Genomic DNA, 21,767 nt, shown 5'->3' with positions numbered 1-21,767 from the left:
CAGATGCCTGCAAGCTCTGAAGCTCAGCATCCACTTTAGGATGTAGTGCGTAAGACACTGGACACACTTTATGGAATCTTGGTGTTGCTGTTTAATCCAGTTCAATTCTGGCCTTCGTGCTTTTGAGTTTCCCAGTCTCCCTCTCAAACACCTTCTCATTAGCATTGAACAACTGTGATAGTTTCTGTTTAATGCATCATTTGGGCTGCAGTTGTCTGTTGATGACACACCGAGAGCTTTGAACGTGCACCAGTCTAGTTGGACTTTTCTCAACCATTCATGTCCAAAAACTGCTGGCCTTCCATTTTTCAACACATAAAGCTCTAACTGCTGTATTTGGCCTCCATCCATCACCGTTACTTTTAGTTTGCCTTTGGGAGACACTTTTTCACCTGTGTAGGTCTTTAGCATCTCTGAAGTCTTTTCTAGTGGTGACTTAGAAAACAGCCTGTTATAGACAGCCTCGGAAAAATAGACAAAGCTGACCCCATAACCAGCTCCATTTTCAGTTTTGCAGCAGACATATCTGTTGTGATCCATATGATTTCATGATCTGCTTCAGTAATGCCATGCAGTTCTAGGCATGGCAGCTCACCTTTGTCAGACTCTGTGTTGTCTGTTTCAGTTTCTCATTCAATTACTTTGTGCATATGCTTAGTTTTGTATTTGAAACTTTTTATTCTGTGTGGTTTGTCTTTTTGGTTGTGCTTTTTCTCTGACTTGCACACTCTCATTATGTGACCTTGTCTGTGACACTGCAAACTTTTTCTTTGAACCAACAGTCATTTGCATCATGGAAGGATTTGCTGCATCAATAACGTTTTTGGCCTTTTGCACCATTCAGGGCATTTTCTGCATTTCACATTCTAAATTATTTTTCTGTAGTTCTGCCACATCCTTTGCAGCAGTCTCTAACAATATTGCAATGGTCAATGCCTGTTCTAAGGTTAGGTCTCTTTCTGATAGTAGCTTGTTTTGAGTGCTTTGACTATGTATGCTACATACAAGTCTGTCTCCTAATGCATCAGAAAGTCCATCTCTAAAATTACAATATTGCGTAAGTTTGCACAGTACTGCAATGTATTCAGAAATGTTTTCGTCCTTTCACTGGTTCCTTTTGTGAAACCTAAATATGTCAGCTATTATTAGTGGTTTAGGGCTCAAGTAATTTTGTAAAATTGCAACAATTTTTTTCAAACGTCCTGCTTGCTGGCTTTTCAGGATCTACTAAGCTTTATTGCACTCTGAGGAGCCCCTGTGTGTGACTAAGCTCTGACAGCAGAGCGGGACCCAAATAGTTGCCTTACTGCTCTGATAGCAGAGTGGGATCTGCTGTTTTTCCTGTTTTTTCCCGTGACCTCCAACATTGCTGTTCTGATAAGAAGCAGAACTATCAAAGTGCCTCCAGTGCACACTGCAGACTTTCAAAGCTTGGTAACTGTCCCATGTCAGCCAAAGTCAAATCCAGAAGATGGTCTTAACGCATTAAACTGAGCCTTACTAAATGTTAGGTCTTTGACTGGCAAATTACTTTTAATTAATGACTTGATCATCAGGCAGAGCCTTGATTTCATGTTTCTAACAGAGATTTGGCTAAACCAAAACAACAGTGCAGCAGTTCTCATCAAATCAGCTCCTCCTAGTTTCAGTTTTATAGGTAAGACCAGGATAACGAAACGAGGCAGAGGAATAGCCATTCTGTTTAATAATTCTTATCAGTGTAAGCAGATATCATATGGAACATATGCATCTATTGATTGTTTTGCTCTTCAGTTGAAATCCTCCTGTTGCGCTTTATTTTTAACTATATACAGGCCACCAAAATATTTTGCAAACGTCTTTGATAACTTACGGCCTATTATTAGCATTGTTACATACCCCGTGGGTATCTTGTGACTGTCTTATGACCATGATGTAATTGAGTATCTGGTGAGCATGATGTAATGGTCTTGTGATGGTGGGGTGATGTAATTTCCCGCCAGTGTGAGGTCACGTGATGACCTGTTCTCAACAGGTGTAAAACTGGAAAGCCTGCTGTGATGCAGGAGTTCTATGTTGAGTCGTCGTTCAATTCATCAGTTACTCCGTTATGCTGCATATTTGGTCTCATGACGCAGTTTCGTTTTAAAGTGGAGTTTTACTTTCTACTGTAAGATACAGAATCGTAATGGCAATTTTGATCATCGCTGGCAGTTATGTTTGATGTATCTTTGATTTAATTTTAAAGTCTAAGTATTGGAGAGTGAAGACGTTACCGAAGTATGGGAACCCGAATGATCGAGTAAAGTTCGGCGGTTTAATACAGGATCGACCTTATTGGATCTTCCTTCAGGGAAGTAGTGACCTGCATCTGAGATAGCCCCTGCCTGTAAGAGCAGAAAGGGTTGTGCAGTGTTATTCGCCAAGAAAAGGTCAGCTCCTTTAAGCCGTTTTTATTTCCTTCATCGCGAAACCTTCAAGCAAGGCATATTTCAGCTGGGATCAGCAGTAATGTCACGTTGTCAAGGAAATCATTACTTCAGGAAAGTCTCTCCTAATTGACTGTATAAATCACTTGGACTTTTGCATTTGCCATGTGTAAGACTCTGTTCGCATTTACCATTTTAAGCCTGTGTTCGCATTTACCACTTTAAGAACTGTTTGAGTTGCTGTATAGCAGTTAACTTCCGGTTAAGTTAGTAATTTGTTTACTTTTCATTTTTTTTGTTGAGCAGAGTTTAATAAAATGTTTATTTGTTTATTAAAAACCTGTCTCAATTCTATATTCATTGTTGCCGGAGACGTAGCATAACAGCTTTGACTTTAACTGAGTAGTCTTTGTTGTTGATTTTAACATTCATGTTGATAACCCCGAAGTCAGTAATGCTAAAGAACTGTTTTGCATCGAAGACAACTATGGAGTGACACAGAATGTGAAAGAGTTCAAACACTGCAAGGGCCATACTCCTGACCTAGTCATTTCCAAAGGTCTAAACACTTCAGAGGTTCAAGTACCCGATATTGCTCTTTCTGACAATTTCTGTATTTTCTTTAAAATTACTCTATCTTTATTCATTAGCACTCAAACTGAGGTCATCACCAAACAGTATATCACTGAAAAACACCAACAGTGTTATTCACACAGGCCTTTTCTCCCACAACAGCCTTCTCTCCGGCCTCTGTCAGTAATCTTGTAGACCATCTCATCTCTAAGTACTGATGTCATTGATGCAATCACCCCCACAATAGTAAAAGTATTTTCTGGGAAGGAAAAGCACCACGGAGAAACACCTCGCCAGTTAAGCTCCAAAAAAGAGTGTTGAAAAGCTAAATGCAGGTGTCGGAAAAAAAAACTCCAGGTCTATTACGACATTTATAAAGAAACTCTTTGCACCTTTAATGTAGAGTTCTGACATGCAAAGCAGTCCTTCTTCTCTGATATTATAAACAGCAATAATGCACGTGCCTTTTTTGCTACAATTGACAGGCTCCCACATCCTCCTGTTTCAGTAGCACCTGAACTTCTCTCTACAAAGTCACGTAATGACCTTGTGTTCTTTTTTACTGACAAAATTCAGAAGATTAGACATGCTGTCAGTGTCTCTGCATCAAGTCAGAATTCAGTGTTATCCCTTCACTCACTTAGAACGCATTTAATTAAGATGACACAATTCAAACTTATTGAGTCAAAACTTGAGGAAAAATTTGTGCTACATTTGAAATCCTCCTCCTGTTCCCTTGACTTTTTACCTACAAGCTTTTCCAAAAATGTTTTTAGTTGCACGGCGCCAGACACTCTGCAAATAGTCAGCACTTCTCTTCCCAAAAGCCCTGAAAACTGCAGTTATTAAGCCCCTTTAAAAAAAAGAACAACCTGGATGCCTCAGTAATTAACAACTACAGGCCTATATCAAACTTACCATGTTTAAGTAAAATCATTGAAAAGGTTGTTTATCAGCAACTTAACAGCTTTTTGGCACGAAGCAACTGTATGGATGTTTTCCAGTCCGGATTTTGACAGCACCAAGCACTGAGGCTGTTCTGGTGAAGGTTTTAAATGACATCTGCTTAAACCATGATGATGATAAAATTTCAGTTTTGGTTTTACTGGATTTCATTGCTGCTTTTGACATAGTTGACCATGGCATATTACTGGACAGACTGGAAAACTGGGTGGGACTTTCTGGTACAATCCTAAAGTAGTTTAAACTGTACTTACGGGACAGGAACTAGTTTGTATTGATTAGTAACTGTGTATCTGACTGAACAAAAATGGCATGCAGAGTGCCTCAAGGATCCATACTAGGGGCTCTTCTGTTTAGCATACTGTATATGTGCTCCCTCTAGCTCAAATCATGGTAAGCAACAAAATACCTAACCTTAATTATGTGGATGACACTCAGATTTATATTACAGTGTCATCAAGTGACAATGGTCCCATACCATAACTAAAGAACTGTATTGGACAACTCACTGATTGGATGAGCCAGAATTTCCTTCAGTTAAACAGAGAGAAAACTGAAATAATTGCTTTTGGTGCCAAAAAAGTATGATTAAAAGTCAGTGCTCAGTATGAATCCCAACAAACCAAGTCTACAAACCAAGCCAGAAATCTTGGTGTTGCGATGGACTCCGACTGAAATTTTAACTGCCACATTAAGACAATTACAAAGTCAGCCTACTGCCATCTTAAAATATAACGAGAGTTAAAGGGCTTATGTCTCAGTAAGATTGAGAAAAACTCATCCATACATTTATTTTTCATCGGCTTGACTACTGTAATGGCATTTTCACAGGTCTCCGTAAAATATCCCTCAGACAGCTGCAGTTCATTCAGAACACTGCAGCTAGACACCTCACTAAGACCCAGAAAGTGGAACATATCACTTCAGTTCTCAGATCATTACATCTGGCTTCCTGTCCATCAGAGGATTGACTTTAAAATATTACTACTGGTTTATAAAGCACTGAATGGTCCAGGGCCAAAATACTTCTCCGATCTCCTGCTGTGTTATGAACCTTCCTGGGCTCTCAGGTTGACTGGGGCGGGTCTGCTTACCGTCCCCAGGGTCAAAGCTAAACATGGTGAAGCAGCTTTTACTTACTATGCTCTGCGAATCCGGAACAACCTCCCAGAGGATCTGAAGTCTGCCCTAACTTTAAGCACTTTTATATCAAGAACATAGAACATAGAATAGTACAGCACATTACAGGCCCTTCGGCCCACAATGTTTTGCCAACCCTCAAACCCTGCCTCCCATATAACCCCCCACCTTAAATTCCTCCTCTTTAAGCCTGAAGGCTTAAACACTTTCTTTTCTCTGTAGCTTTTAATTAGAATCTCCCGCACTGTAACTTCTGTCAATTGTATCTATATTTGTTGTGATTTTATTTTCTTCTAAATTTTCTGAAATTTGCTGTTTGATTTTTATATCTTGTTCTACGCAAAGGATTTTGAACTGCCTTGTGTTTAAAAAGTGTTGCTTGATTAAGTTGCATAATAGGGCTTTGACCAGTGGCCAATCCAGGCAGTGGAACTTTGGAGAGGAGGGAACTTCAACCGAGTCCACTGCCTGAGGTGAAAGGCAGTAGTGGGATGCGGCAGCATAACAGAACTTTGACCAGTGGCCAGTCAGCATTTGGGATTGATTCGTAAGAGCAAATGAAAGGATGAGAGGGGCAAGTGCGGCGGCCATTGTCTGAGTGAACATAGTCAGAGTGGTGATCTTCAGGCTTTAGCTCTTCAGGGCTTCCTTGAAGTGAGGCTTCAGCTAGAGAAAGCAAAGGAAAGCACAAGTTTTTCCTCCTCTTCTTTACACTCTGCTCAGCGAGGAGAGAAGAGATGCCAGGTAGGGTAATGAAATGTTTCTCTTGCGGGATGTGGGAAGGCAGGGAGACTTACAGTGGCCCTGACCACTACAACTGTGAGAAGTGCATCCAGCTGCAGCTTCTAACAAATCACGTTAAGTAGTTGAAGCCTGAACTGGATGAATCCAGATGATTCAGGAGACTGAAGGAGTGATAGATAAGACATACAGTGAGGTAGTTACACCCAAGGTGCAGGACACAGGAAACTGGGTGACAGTCAGGAAGGGGAAAGGGGTTAAGGAGCCAGTGCAGAGTATCCCTGTGGGCGTCCCCCTTAACAACAGGTATATCACTTTGGATACTGTTTGCGGGTATGACCTAACAGAGGAAAGTCACAGTGGGCGGGTCTCTGGCACTGAGGCTACGTCCACACTAGACTGGATAATTTTGAAAACGCCGGTTTCATGTAAAAACAATAGGTGTCCATACTAAGCGTTTTTAAAAATATCTCTGTCCACATTAAAACAGATATTTCAGCGAATCTCCTCCTACTGCGCATGCACAGGACACATCTACCAAAAACAAGCGACATGTTTGGTGTCGAATCTTGCCGTGAAAGACATGGTGCATGTTTGTTCAGTTACAGACTAGAAAAACTTAAACGACGGACAGCTGTTGGCTCTCGCACAGGAGAACTTAAAACTAAAAAAAACAAATACTGGAGCGTATGGAGGCAACCGACAGGGAGTTCACAAACAGTATGACCCGGCTGATGATGAACATTGAAAAACTGATGAACTCTGTTGCATTAATAAAGCCCCTTGTTAAATGTATAAAACATGTCTGCATCAGTGTTATCTTGTATTTCCATACAATGTTACATTAGGCTGTTACACATCTATTGTCAGAGAAATACTTGCATAGATAGGTAAACCACCTTCATACGAGCAAGGACAGAAAACATGGCAAAGTGAGTATACTTATTTATTCAGTAAGTTATGGGTCAAAGTATTTGATGAGTACATTTCTAACTCATCTGGCTTCAGTCTCGTTGCCGTCTGTTCTGAAATTGTTAAGTTGCGTTCAAGAAAACAATGAAATGGTGCGCTGCCGTCACCATCTGTTCCGGCAGGTCAGGATTGCGTTTTTGGATTTCTCCGGTTACCCTGTCCACTCTGCTCCGGCCAATCCAGCGTTTTCAAAATTACACACTCTGAAGAGCGTTTCTGAAATTCTCCGTTTTCGGGGGACGAAAACGCCGTTTTAGTGTGGACGGAGGGTAAAAGCGAAGAGAAAAAGTTTCGATTACAGAGTTATCCGGTGTAGTGTGGATGTTTAGTTTCTACTTAATCCTTAAAAATAAGTCTCCGAAAATGCCAAAACAGTAAAATTAAACAAAGAGAAGAATGCCTATGTAATCTCTAATGAAGATAATCAGCGCCATTTTCCATTTAACTTACACGCCCAATGAAAAACTGCTTATAGTCTGCCTCTGTAGCTCAGAAGGGAAGGGGGGGTAGAAGAGGTATGTTGTGGTGATAGGGGATTCATTAGTTAGGGGAATGGACAGAAGGTTCTGTGGGTGGGAACAAGATTCTCAGATGATATGTTGCCTCATGAGACCCAGGGTCCGGAACATCTCAGATCGAGTCCTCAGACTTTTTAAGTGGGAGGGTGAACAGCCAGAAGTCGTGGTCCATCTAGGTACCAATGACATGGGCAGGATGAGTGACGAAGTTCTGCATTGGAAGTTCATGGAGTTAGATGCTAAGTTAAAGGGCAGGAACTCCAGGGTTGTGATCTCAAGTCTGCTACCCATGCCACGTGCTAGTGAGGCCAGAACTAGGAAGATTATACAGTTTAATACATGGCTAAGTATTTGGTATAGGAGGGAGGGCATAAGATTTTTGGATCATTGGGCTCCCTTCCAGGGAAGGTGAGACCTGTACAGAAGGGACAGTTTGCATTTGAACTGGAGGGGGACTAATATCCTAGTGGAAAAGTTTGCTAATGCTGCATGGTGGAGTTTAAACTAGAGTTACAGGTGGCTGTGAACCAGTGTGCCAGAAGAGTTAGTGGAGAGGCTGTGGATGCAGATGTTGGTAAGATCACAGATAAAGTCAGGAATCGAAAGGTTGAGCATAGTACAACCAGTGTCCTGAGCTGCCGATATTCCAATGCAAGAAATACTGGAGGGAAGATGGATGATAGTGCAGAAGATGAGGTAGCCGGTTTACAAACAGTAGAATGTGTAGTGAGGAGAGGCTGTTGATAGGGCAAAATTACAGTCAACAGGATGAGTTGCAACATAAAAGGCAGACAAAATCGAGAAGGGTGAATACAGGACTGGAGGTGTTGAATCTGAACACGCACAGTATATAAAATAAAGGTAGATCAACCTGTAGCACAGTTACAGATGGGCATGCATTGCTGAATCACGGCTGAAAGATTATAGCTGAGAGCCTAATGTCCAAGGATACACACTATCAAAAGGATAGGCAGGAAGGCAGAGGGGGTCGGGGGCTCTGTTGGTTAAAAAATGAAATCAGATCATTAGAAGAGGTGACACAGTGTCAGAAGATGTTGAATCATTGTGGACAGAGTGAAGGAATGGCAAGGGTAAAAAGATCTTAATGGGAGTTGTACACAGACCCCCAAATAGTAGTAAGGATGTGGTCTACTAGGTACAACAGGAGATAGAAAATGCATGCTTAAAGGACAATGTTACAATAGTCATGGGGGGGTTCAATATGCAGGTTGACTGGGTAAGTCAAGTTGATGCTGGATTACAGGAAGGGGAATTTCTAGAGTGTCTATGGGTTGTTTTCTTAGAGGAGCTCATGTTTGAACTGACGAGAGAATCAGCTATTCTAGATTAGGTGTTGTGCAGGGAAACAGAATTGATTAGAGAGCTTAAGGTAAAGAACCACTGGGGCCAAGTGATGATAATACGATGGAATTCCACCTGAATTTTGAGAAGGAGAAGCTAACACCAGCTGTATCAGCATTACAGTGGAGTAAAGGGAATTACAGAGGCATGAGAGAGGAGTTGGACAGAATTGGTTGGAAAAGAACACTGGCAGGGATGACGACAGAGCAGCAATGGCTGGAATTTCTGGAAGTAATTCAGAAGGCACAGGATATATAGATCCCAAAGAGGAAGAAGTATCCTAAAGAAAAGATGACACAACTGTGGCTAACAAGAGAAGTCAAAGCCAACATAAATGCCAAAAAGAGGATATATAATAGAGCAAAAATTAGTGGGAAGTTAGATCATTGGGAGGCTTTCAAACACCAACAGAAGGCAACTTAAAAAGTCATTAAGAAGGCAAAGATGGAATACAAAAGTAAGTTAGCCACTAATATTAAAGAGGGTGCCAAAAGTTTTTTCAGATACATAAAATGTAAAAGAAAGATGAGACTGGATATTGGACCATTGGAAAATGCTGCTGGAGAGATAGCAATGGGGACAACAAAATAGTGGTAAACTGAATCAGTATTTTGCATCAGTCTTCACTGTGGAAGGCACTAGCAGTATGGTGGAAGTTTCAGGTGTCGGGGGCAAGAAGTGTGTGAGTTATCGTCACTAGAGAGAAGGTTCTTGGGAAACTGAAAGGTTTGAAGGTAGATAAGTCATCTGAACCAGATGGTGTACACTCCAGAGTCCCGAAAGAGATGGCTAAAGAGATTGTGCAGGCATTAGTAATGATTTTTCAAGAATCACTAGACTCTGGAATGGTTCCGGAAGACTGGAAAATTGCAAATTGTCACCATGGTTTCCTCAAGGGAAAATCTTGCCTGACAAATCTGTTGTAATTCTTTGAAGATATAACAAGCAGGATAGACAAAGGAGAAACGGTTGATGCTTATGTACTTGGATTTTCAGAAGGCCTTTGACAAGGTGCCACACATGAGGCTGCTTAACAAGCTATAAGCCCATGGTATCACAAGAAAGATTCTAGCATGAATAGAGCAGTGGTGACTGGCAGGAGGCAATAAGTGGGAATGAAGGGAGACTTTTCTGACTGGCTGCTGGTGACTAGTGGTGTTCCACAAGGGTCTGTATTGGGACCAATAAGTCAACAATTTGGGTGATGGAATTGATGGCTTTGTTGCAAAGTTTACAGATGATATGAAGATACATGGAGGGGCAAGTAGTTTTGAGGAAGTAGAGGCTGCAGCTGGACTTAGTCAGATTAAGAGAATGGCCAAGTAAATGGCAGATGGAATATAGTGTCAGGAAATGTATGGTCATGAACTTTGGGAGTAGAAATGAAAGGGCTAACTAGTTTATAAGTGGAGAGAAAAAAACTGAGGTGCAAAGGAACTTGGGAGTCCTTGTGCAGAATTCTCTAAAGGTTAATTTTCAGGTTGAGTCTGTGAGGAGGAATGCAAATGTAATGTTAGCATTCATTTGAAGAGGACTAGAATATAAACGTCAGGATGTAATGTTGAAACTGTATATAGCACCAGTGAGGCCTCAATTAGAGTATTATGAGCATATTTAGATCCCATATCTTAGAAATAAATTACTGAAACTGAAGAGGGTTCAAAGGAGATTCACAAAATGGCTTGTTATATGAAGAGCATTTGATGGCTCTAGGCCTGTATTCACTAAAATTCAGAAGAAAGAGGGGTGACTGATTGAAACTTATTGAATGCTAAAAGGCCTTGATAGACTAGATATGGAGAGGATGTTTCCTATTTTGGGAGAGTCTAAGACCAGTAGTCACAGTCTCAGAAAAGAGAGGAACAGAGATGAGAAGGAATTTCTTCATCCCGAGTGTGATGCATCTGTGGAATTCTTTGCCACAGGCAGCTGTGGAGTGCAAGTCTTTATTTATACTTAACGCAGAGATTGATAAATTCTTGATTGGTTGGGGCATGAAGCGATATGAGGAGATGCAAGGAGATTGGGGTGGAGAGCAAAATTGGATCAGCCATGATGAAATGATGGTGCAGATGCAATGGGCCAAATAGCGTAATTCTGCTCCCATATCTTCTGGTCTAAAGGTAAGAGTCTGTATGTTTTAACATCCATTAAGCTAAGAAGCGTAGAGACTTTCTTTTCCTCATTCACATCATTCACATTACAATACAATTCAACGCTCTCGATATACAATTCCCAATCTTCATTAACACTATCAAATTTGTAAACTTTCATGACTAAGTCTATTGTCACGTTACTTTGACATTAACTTTTCTAGAGTGAGTCTCTCACAGTGTACCGTGCAGTATTACTCATGCATCTCTTTGTTAGCGTCCATGAGGGCCTTCTCTATACTGATTCACTCCTTCCTCTCCTTGTCTCTCTCCCTTCCTCCAAATTTTATTGGCTCATAGCTGGTGATATCCACTGATATTTAGGTTCATACTCTGTACAACTACATATCAATTAAATAAAAGCATGCACACTGAGTTGAAGTTAGCTGATGTATTCACTTTGCAGAGAGACAAGACAACAGATCAAAGCACATGGGTAAGTTGTCAGTCAATAATCAGTGCTAAGGGGAGTCATAGATCCATACATTACAGTCTGTCCAAGGCTAAAGCAGAATTACTGGGCTCAAGACTGCAAGAATAGATGGTACAAACATTTCCGTGAATGGGTTTGGTATTTGAGTCAGATATTTCCCGGAATAACTTGTGCCAAGATCCACAAATCAAACAGGTTATCAATGACAGGCAATTCAAAGAATTTTAGTGAGACTGGAGAAAACCACAATGAAGGCATTTAAGGATGCTGCTGAAAATTTTCATGGCAGCTACAGAGCACCATGCTCCACGCAGCTGGTTGACAATGTGCTTCAACCATACAAAACCATGAAGTGCAACACGTCACTAAAAATTTATTTTCTGCATTCCCACTTAAACTTCTTCCCTGCAAATCTTGGCACTGTCAGTGACGAGCATGGTGAAAGATTTCACCAGGACATTGCGGTCACGGAGAAACAGTATCAGGGCAACTGGAATCTATCAGTGCTGGCTGATTATTGCTGGACACAAGCGAGCAGCCTCAAACACTGTACAAATGAAAATATCAGCAAGCATTTTACTCCTGATGAAGGGTTTCGGCCCGAAACGTCGTCACTACCTCCTCCCATAGATGCTGTCTGGCCTGCTGAGTTCTGCCAGCATTTTGTGTTTTTATTAACAAGCATTTTAGCTTAGCTGATCTGTTGCAAAGTGTCAGCACCATTATGCAATTAAGCACATTATGTTAAATCCAATTTCATGTTTCTCCAAATTCCCAAGTGATACAGGTAGTCAGAAACTATATCTGTGTTCAGTTTCAAGCCGACTATTAAAAACACAAAACATTTCTGAGGAAGCAATACATTTGAAAAAAAATGCTGTACAGTGTAACCTTCTATGTAGATTTTTTCAAAACTCATTAAAAAGTCTAATATTTCAGTTCACAATGAAAAAATTCACCTCCTTAATATGAGGAGGGATTACAGCTGGGCACTCATCATCCAAGGATACACACCCTGTCTAGAAGACAGGCAGGTGCGTGGAGGAGGCAGGGTGACTTGTTGGTAAGAAGTGAAATCAAATGCTTAGAGAGAATTGACATAGGATCTGATGATGGAAATGTTGATATGCTCTTGATTAGTAAGGGCATCAAAGGTTATGGGGAAAGAACAGGAGAATGGGCTTTAAAGGAAAAATAAATCAGCCGTGATTGAATGGTGGAACAGATTTGATGGTCCAACTGGCCTAATTCTGCTCCTATGTCTTCTGGTATTGTGGTCTTCCCCTTAGAGCCCGATGTGAAAAAATGTGAAGTTGCTCATGCTGGCAGGAAAAAAAATATAAAGAGGTCATATTATCCACAAATACATGATTGTCTGAAAGTGGATTCAAAGGTAGACAGGATAGTTTTTGACATGAGGGCTTTTGGTGCACTGGCCTTGTCAGACAGGTGTTGTGAACCCCATAACTGGGTCACTTACCAGCAAAGACAGAGAGGTCCGCTGAAGTCTGATGGTACCATTTTTAAATGTTTTTATTTATAAAAGGGCACAAAAGTAAGGTTAATACAAACATTCACATAATATACCGTAGATTCCAGATTATAAGCCGCTACTTTTTTCCCACATTTTGAACAGCTTTGAACTCTGCGGCCTTTAATCCGAAGCGGCTAATACATGGTTTTTTTTTCATGCCGCCTCGTAAACATTTTGCCTCGTAACAGTAGACCAATAAAATTGATGAGTAGTTCACAGAGGTCCAATGAAATTGTACGATAAATCAAGCGCACTTTCACAATTAAATTATTGTAAATCAGTCATTTGTACTCACCCTCATCAACATGGAAAATACTCGAAGAAAAGCAAGACCCGAGCGCGTCAGACCCGATTAGACCCGATTAGACCCGATCGCGTTACGCAAGCACGTCAGACCCGATTAGACCCGATCGCGTTACGCAAGCGCGTCAGACCCGATCGCATTACGCAAGCGCGTCAGACCCGAACGAAAACGCTGCTTTTAAGTTAAAGGCTCGCAGTATATATATTTTTACCAGTCGCTAGGAGATATTGGAATGTTGTTCGTGCTGTTCAGTAAAAAAGTATATGCAACGTAATTTGTGTTACCGATACGTATGTATATTTAAAAGTAGCGGTGCGGCCTAAAATCCGGTGCGGCCTTTACAATTAAAAAATTGATTTTATTTCTAAAATTAGAGCCAGCGGCTTTTAATCAGGTGCGCTCTGTAGTCCGGAATCTACGGTACTTCGTCAATACTCAATCTAAAGCACGGGTATAGTAATAATCAACAATATGAAGTAGCTCTATCGTTTGTCTAGGGGTAAGACTATCGTCCGATGGAAATATCAAAGTCTCTGAAGTTCATGCAGGCTTTTAGCCTTTCGGAGACCGCTGGGGCTCTCGTGTTGGAGAGAGAAAATAAACTTGCCAGCCTGTTGAACTCAAATCGTTGAATCGGGAATGTGAGTTCCCCGTTGTCAGTTCGGAATCCTTTTCGGGGTTATCAGCCACTCGATTCCCTAGCTAGGGGAACCAAATCACACGTGGCTCCCGAACAGCTTCCCGTCCTTATGGGAGCGATGAGCGATGGTGTCTCCGTCTGGTGCGTCGCTGGAGTACTGCCTCCTGCAGTCTCCTTTTTATCATGACTGGCAGATTTGTAAATGTCAATCAAGGTAGGGTGATACAATCCCCACCCCACATTGCCCGAGGGTGTCCATGTCCCTGATAGCTGGCACGTACTATAGAGTTGCAATTCACACAGGTGCCTCTAAGAACAATGGTCAAATCCGTTGCATTGTCTCTCATTTCCTGGGTCCAAGACCCGAATTAATAGCGATCTTGCGATTCTCCAGAAGGAGGGGGCTGGTCCCGCACCCTTCGGCCCCTCAGAGCTGTGGTACATTCATAACACAGGGCACTGAGTAAGAAGCTGGAATGCAATGTTACAGTTCTACAGGATGTTTGGTGACGCTGCCTTTGCAACGTTGTGTTCAGTTTTGTTCACCTTACTATAGGAAAGATGCCTTTTATGCTGGAAAGGTTTCAGAGAAGATATATGAGGATGTTTCCGGAATTTGTGCTATGAGGTGGGGTTGAGCAGGCTGGGACTTTATTCATTGGAGCATAGGAGAATGAGAGTAACCTTATAAAATGTACAAAATCATGAAGAGCATGGATAGCAAGAACTCCTTAGAGTTGGGGAATTAAGAACTAGAGATCATAGTTTTAGGGTGAGTGTAGATTGATTGAATAGGAACCTAAAGGTCAACTTTTTCACCTAGAAGATGGTCCATACATGAAACAAGCTGCCAGAAGAAGTAATTGAGTACATTAGCACCATTTAAAAGGGATTTGAACAGGTACATGGAGAGGAAAGGTATAAAGGGACATGGGACAACCATGGGCAAACAGACTAGCCAATATGGGTTGACATGTACCATTTGGGCTGAAGGGGCTGTTCCATGGTGTGTGACCTTATGATACTATGATTCTAAATGGTAGGAAATTTCAAAGCTCTGAGGTGCAAGGGGATCTGGGTGTCATACTTCTCTAGGATAGCGTGTCATTACAAACCAGGGAATACAAAAACAGGGAGGTTATGCTTCAGGTGTTTAGGGTATTGGTGAAACCATATCTGAAGTAGTGTACTATATGGTCTCCTTATTTAAGAAAGGATATAAATTCATGAGAAGCAATTTAGAGAAGGCTTTCTGGACCTGGAATGGTTAGACGTCTTGTGAGGAACTCGAGGATCTTAATGAGGTAGCCATGGAGATGTTTCTTTTTCTGGAAGAACCTAGAACAGAGGTTACTGTTTAAGATAAAGTAACGTTTGTAAAACAGGGATGAGATTTTCTTTTCTAGGAGGCATTGAATTTTTGGAAATCCCTTCCCAAAGGGTGGTGGAAGCAGAATATTTGAAGTCCTGATAAGCAAGAAGGAGAAATGTTACCAAGACAGATGAAAACTGATGAAATTACAGTCAGATTATCCATGATTTTCTTAAATGGTGGAACAAATTTAAGGAGCAAAATGGCCAACTTCTGTTCCTAACTTGTACATTTCTATATGAAGTTAGAGCAACTCCACTTTATTCTCTTCCAAATCAATTTGCATTTGCCTATTTCCTCTTTAACACCTTACTTTATCCTATTTCCATTGCCTGTTTATTCCTTCAGAAGGAAAAACAAGTTAGAATAACCAAAAAAAAACAAAAGTTATCTCTTTAAAACTCTCAAAGGAAAAAGAAAATATTCCCCATGCATTAACATTCTCCAAACATTTAGTATTTCTTAAATCTTCTTTCAATATTCCTCAAATCTCTAAGAGAAATACTCTCTATTTTTAGAGGTTTATTTATTTCTGGCTTTTTTTATCTTGTCTTTGCATCTTATTCTGCTATTCCTTTGTGCCTCTGAAGTAATTTTGAGAATATTTAATATGCTGTAGTCATTCTCCGCTTGTGCTCATTGTATCAGAGACATGTTCTTACCCCTTCACAGTACAAGTAATCTCAAGGGATGTACTAATATTCCTGAACATGAATTCAAATCCCATCATAGCAGTTCTGTAATTCATTTTAAAAATGTTGAGTTCTCTGCTTATGTCAGAACATTTCTCCTACAATGTTCCTTGGAACGTTTTGCTTAAATTCTTTAATATTTCCCTCTCAATGGTACTTCCAAGTCTTTTTTGATTCAATTGGATCATGGTAAGTTTTTCTCAATCTACTTATAGGATATATGCATCTCAGGTAGCATCAGCATTTTATGCTTGTCCTTGATTGTACTTTAGAAGTTGGTGGTGAACTACCTTTTAGAACTACTTCTGAATTTTGGTTGAAGGTGCTTCCAAAGTTTTAGAGAAGTTTTAAAGTCAGCAATGATGAAGGACCAGTAGCATACGTTCAATGGCCACTTTATTAAGTACACCTGATTGTTAATGCAAATATCTAATCAGCCAATCATGTGGCAGCAGCTTAATGCATAAAAGCATGCAGACATAGTCAAGAGATCAGTTGTTGTTCAGAACAAACATCAGAATGGGGTAGAAATGCGAGCTAAGTGACTTTAACCGTGGAATGATTATTGGTGTCAGAAGGAGTGGTTTGGGTATCTCAGAAACTGCTGATCTCCAGGAATTTTCACACACACAAGTCTCTAGACTGGTGCGAGAAACAAAAATATCCAGTGAACAGCAGTTCCGTAGGTGAAAACACATTGTTAATGAGAGCGGTCAGACCAGTTCAAGCTACTGGGAAGGTGATAGTAACTCAAATAACCACACATTACAATAGTGCGCCGGAGAATATTTCTGAATGTACATTTCAAACGTTGAAGTGGATAGGCTACAGCAGCAGAAGACCACACTGGGTTTCACTCCTGTACCTAACAAAGTGCCTCGGTTTCACCTCGGTTGGAGTGGTTTGAAGGGGGATTTGCAGTAAAGGTGCTCCCACTCACCTGCTCCCCTTGTCCTTCTGGGTATCTATGTGGTGGTTTGGGAGATAGCTTTTGAAAACACAGGTGAGTGAGTGACGAAACATTGCCAGTCATTCACAGAGGGAGGATTGGTGCCTTGATGGAATCTATTCATTCACATCTACAATAATATCCACGCAATTATCTCCTTTTCCAAAACACTACAAGTTTCTGTGAGTATGTTACTTTGCTTCACTTAACATGAACTGTTGAAACAATCCTTATGCAGACACCTGTTAAAACCCATCTATTACTCTTCGATATCACATTTTTAGATTATCACTGTTGTACAAAACCCTTCATTATAAACTACAGCCTTCTAACTTATACCTCATTTCAGGATATTCTTTTAATAAAACAACTGCATGCCCTCACTTTTCCTCTCACAGTTGTATCTTTCCTCTCAGTGTTGTGTATTATCCTCCCAAATATACAGAACTGGATATAGAAAACAGATCACCAAGTGTCTTAGAACCAGTGCCATTAGAATTTATGAACTAACCTAACTAACATCACTTAATACTTTATTATCCAGAATTTGTTTTCTCCTGCCTGTAACGTCCATTGAATCAACTGTAACCATGTTACTAAATACATATAATCCTAACCATGAACTAACTTTTATATCAGCAAACTTTCCTTTCCTCCTTTGGCAAGTTTGTCAACGTACTTAACACACCTTCCTTTCAGACCATCGTGTAGTCTTGTATCTGATATGCCTATCCTCTTCTACTGCTTATAGACCCCATTAGATCCCTTGGGCAACATCAAAACATTAATCTTTCCATTTGAAAGACATGTCTTCCTATTATAAGCCTTTTATTTTAGTTATTACAATCTTGGAATGCAAACCACATTGCTGTAATAAATCAAACTGCTACTAGTGTCACTTCTAATTAATGTCCAAAGCTAAGACAGCAGAAGGCTTTCTACTAAAGCTACTGTACAACAAAAGGCATTAATATGAGGATTTTGGTGGTGTCGGCATAATTATTCACATTGTAAAAATAATCAAATATTGATAAATACCTCAGTGACCACTTTAGTAGATACACCTGTACATCTGAACAATGTGTTTGCTCATTAATGCAAATATCTAATCAGCCAATCATGTGGCAGCAACTCAATGTATGAAATTATGCAGACATGTTGAAGAGGTCAACATGTTCAACAAGAGGTTGTTTGGACCAAGCATTGGAATGGGGAAGAAATGCGATCTAAGTGATTTTAGCTGTGGAATGATTGTTGGTGCCAGACGTGGTGGGTTGAGTATCTCAAAGACTCTTGGCATCCTGGGATTTTCACACACAACAATCTTTAGAGTTTACAGAGAATGGTGCAAAAACAAAACAAAACTAAAAACAAATCCAGTGACTGGCTGTTCTGTAGGTGAAAATGGCTTCTTACTGAGAGGGGTCAGAGGAGAATGGCCAGACTGGTTCAAGCTGACAGGGAAGTGACAGTAACTCTGATAACCAGGCATTACAACAGAGGTGTGCAGAACAGCTTGTCTGAACACACAACATGTTGAAGCTTAAAGTGGATGGGCTACAGCAGCAGAAGTTCATGAACATACCCTCGGCAGCCACTTCATTAAGTACCTAATAACGTGGACACTGAGCGTAACTTTTAGGAGACTTAACATTTCAGGATGTATCCTCATGAGTTTTTACATAGTCATCACTGAGAGTGTTGTGACCACCTCTGTCAATGTTTGGTTCCCTGCCTCCTCCCTCTCCAAGTCCAGGTTGCAGTGAGTGGTCCACTCAATGGAAAAGGTCATTGGCTGTTAGACCTGTTCATTGCCAGAGTGAAGAAAAAGAGCTGAAAAAATTATCCACCCATCCTAGTAGTCACCTATTCACCAATTTGCCATCAGGGAGGCACTGCAAGTTCTCCGCCACCAGGACTACATGTCATCTCTGAAACTTCTTTCCCGTAGCTATTCAGCTTCTCAACAAAACTCACTCAACTGTCCCTGCAAAAACATCTGTTAACTGTCCTTGTTTTACTGATAATTATTGAGTCCGTTTATCTGTTCACATTTATTTAATTTTGATGATTGACCCTTGTGTATGTGACCATTCTGTTAGTTGTTGATTGCTTATGGCTGTTTGTATTGTTGTCTTGTAAATTGTTGGTTGCTATTTTTTTTGTCTGTTTCGGTATTGTCCTCTGTTTTCTGCTTGGATCCGAACCACAATCAATTCTGATATGTTTCACATACTGGCAATAAACTGATTCTGATTTGAATTATTATTAATAAGAATTCTCAATTTGCTTGCATTAAAAGTAATCAAAAATAAATTTTAATTTTGATCTTCAAAATTGTCATTTTTGTTTATCACTTGCTCATGCCATCTAGTCATTAGTAGTACAATGTGTACAGAGATGCTCTTGGACCAATCACCCAGGTGGCAGGGGTGTAGGTTTGCTGTACCATCTTGATTTACCAGATTGTCTTTTCCACTTTCCCTCCCTCTGTTCTAGTTTCCTCACATTAAATGCTCTATTTCATCCTAACTACAGGCCCCCAAACAGCAATCTGGATGTAGGGTGTAAGTTGAATGAAGAGTTAAAATTGGCATGTCGCAAAGGTAATGATACAGTTGTTATGGGGGATTTCAACATGCAGGTAGACTGGGAGAATCAGAATGGTACTGGACCCCAAGAAAGGGAGTTTGTGGAGTTCCTCCGAGATGGATTCTTAGAACAGCTTGTACTGGAGCCTACCAGGGAGAAGGCAATTCTAGATTTAGTGTTGTGCAATGAACCGGATTTGATCAGGGACCTCGAGGTAAAGGAACCATTAGGAGGTAGTGACCATAATATGATACGTTTTAACCTACAATTTGAGAGGGAGAAGGAAAAGTCAGATGTGTCAGTATTTTACAGTTGAACAAAGGGAACTATGGAGCTATGAGGGAGGAGCTGGCCAAAGTTCAATGGAACAATACCCTAGCAGGGAAGACAGTGGAACAACAATGGCAGGTATTTCTGGGAATAATGCAGAAGGTGCAGGATCGGTTCATTCCAAAGAGGAACAAAGATCCTAAGGGGAGTAAGGGGCGGCCGTCGCCGATGAGGGAAGTAAAGGGCAGTATAAAAATAAAAGAGAAGTATAACATAGCAAAGATGAGTGGGAAACCGGAGGACTGGGAAGCTTTTAAAGAGCAACAGAAGATAACAAAAAAGGCAATACACCAAGAAAAAATGAAGTATGAAGGTAAACTAACCAAGAATATAAAGGAGGATAGTAAAAGCTTCTTTAGGTATGTGAATAGCAAAAAAATAGTTAAGACCAAAATTGGGCCATTGAAGACAGAACCGGGTGAATTTATTATGGGGAACAAAGAAATGGCAGATGAGTTGAACAAGTACTTTGGATCTGTCTTCACTAGGGAAGACACAAACAATCTCCCAGATGTAATAGTGGCCAAAGGAACTAGGGTAAAGGATGAACTGAAGGAAATTTATATTAGGCAAGAAACGGTGTTGGATAGACTGTTGAGTCTGAAGGCTGATAAGTCCCCGGGACCTGATGGTCTGCATCCCAGGGTACTTAAAGAGGTGCCTCTAGAAATCGTGGATGCATTGGTAATCATTTTCCAATGTTTTATAGATTCAGGAACAGTTCCTGCTGATTGGAGGGTGGCTAATGTTGTCCCACTTTTCAAGAAATGAGGGAGAGAGAAAACAGGGAATTATAGACCGGTTAGCCTGACGTCAGTGGTGGGAAAGATGCTGGAGTCAATTATAAAAGAGGAAATTACGACACATTTGGATAGCAGTAGAAGGATCAGTCCAAGTCAGCATGGATTTATGAAGGGAAAATCATGCTTGACTAATCCTCTGGAGTTTTTTGAGGATGTAACTATGAAAATGGACAAGGGAGAGCCAGTGGATGTAGTGTACCTGGACTTCCAGAAAGCTTTTGATAAAGTCCCGCATAGGAGATTAGTGGGCAAAATTAAGGCACATGGTATTGGGGGCAGAGTACTGACATGGATTGAAAATTGGCTGGCTGACAGGAAACAAAGAGTAGTGATTAACGGGTCCCTTTCGGAATGGCAGAATGTGACCAGTGGGGTACCGCAAGGTTCGGTGCTGGGACCGCAGCTGTTTACAATATACATTAATGATTTAGATGAAGGGATTAAAAGTAACATTAGCAAATTTGCTGATGCCACAAAGCTGGGTGGCAGTGTGAAATGTCAGGAGGATGTTATGAGAATGCAGGGTGACTTGGACAGGTTGGGTGAGTGGGCAAATGTATGGCAGATGCAGTTTAATGTGGATAAATGAGGTTATCCACTTTGGTGGCAAGAACAGGAAGGCAGATTACTATCTAAATGGAGTCAAGTTCGGAAAAGGGGAAGTACAATGAGATCTAGGTGTTCTCGTACATCAGTCAATGAAAGCAAGCATACAGGTACAGCAGGCAGTGAAGAAAGCTAATGGCATGCTGGCCTTTATAACAAGAGGAATGGAGTATATGAGTAAAGAGGTCCTTCTGCAGCTGTACAGGGCCCTGGTGAGACCCCACCTGGAGTATTGTGTGCAGTTTTGGTCTCCAAATTTGAGGAAGGACATTCTTGTTATTGAGGGAGTGCAGCGTAGGTTCACAAGGTTAATTTCCGGAATGGCGGGACTGTCATATGTTGAAAGATTGGAGCGACTGGGCTTGTATACACTGGAATTTAGAAGGATGAAAGGGGATCTGATTGAAACATATACGATTATTAAGGGATTGGACACACTGGAGGCAGGAAGCATGTTCCCGCTGATGGGTGAGTCCAGAACTAGAGGCCACAGTTTAAGAATAAGGGGTAGGCCATTTAGAACAGAGATGCGGAAAAACTTTTTCACCCAGAGAGTGGTGGATATGTGGAATGCTCTGCCCCAGAAGGCAGTGGAGGCCAAGTCTCTGGATGCATTCAAGAGAGAGTTAGATAGAGCTCTTATAGATAGTGGGGTCAAGGGATATGGGGAGAGGGCAGGAAC

Source organism: Hemitrygon akajei, chromosome 4 (assembly GCF_048418815.1).
Source record: "Hemitrygon akajei chromosome 4, sHemAka1.3, whole genome shotgun sequence".
Lineage (NCBI taxonomy): Eukaryota > Metazoa > Chordata > Chondrichthyes > Myliobatiformes > Dasyatidae > Hemitrygon > Hemitrygon akajei.
This window is presented reverse-complemented; position numbering follows the sequence as displayed.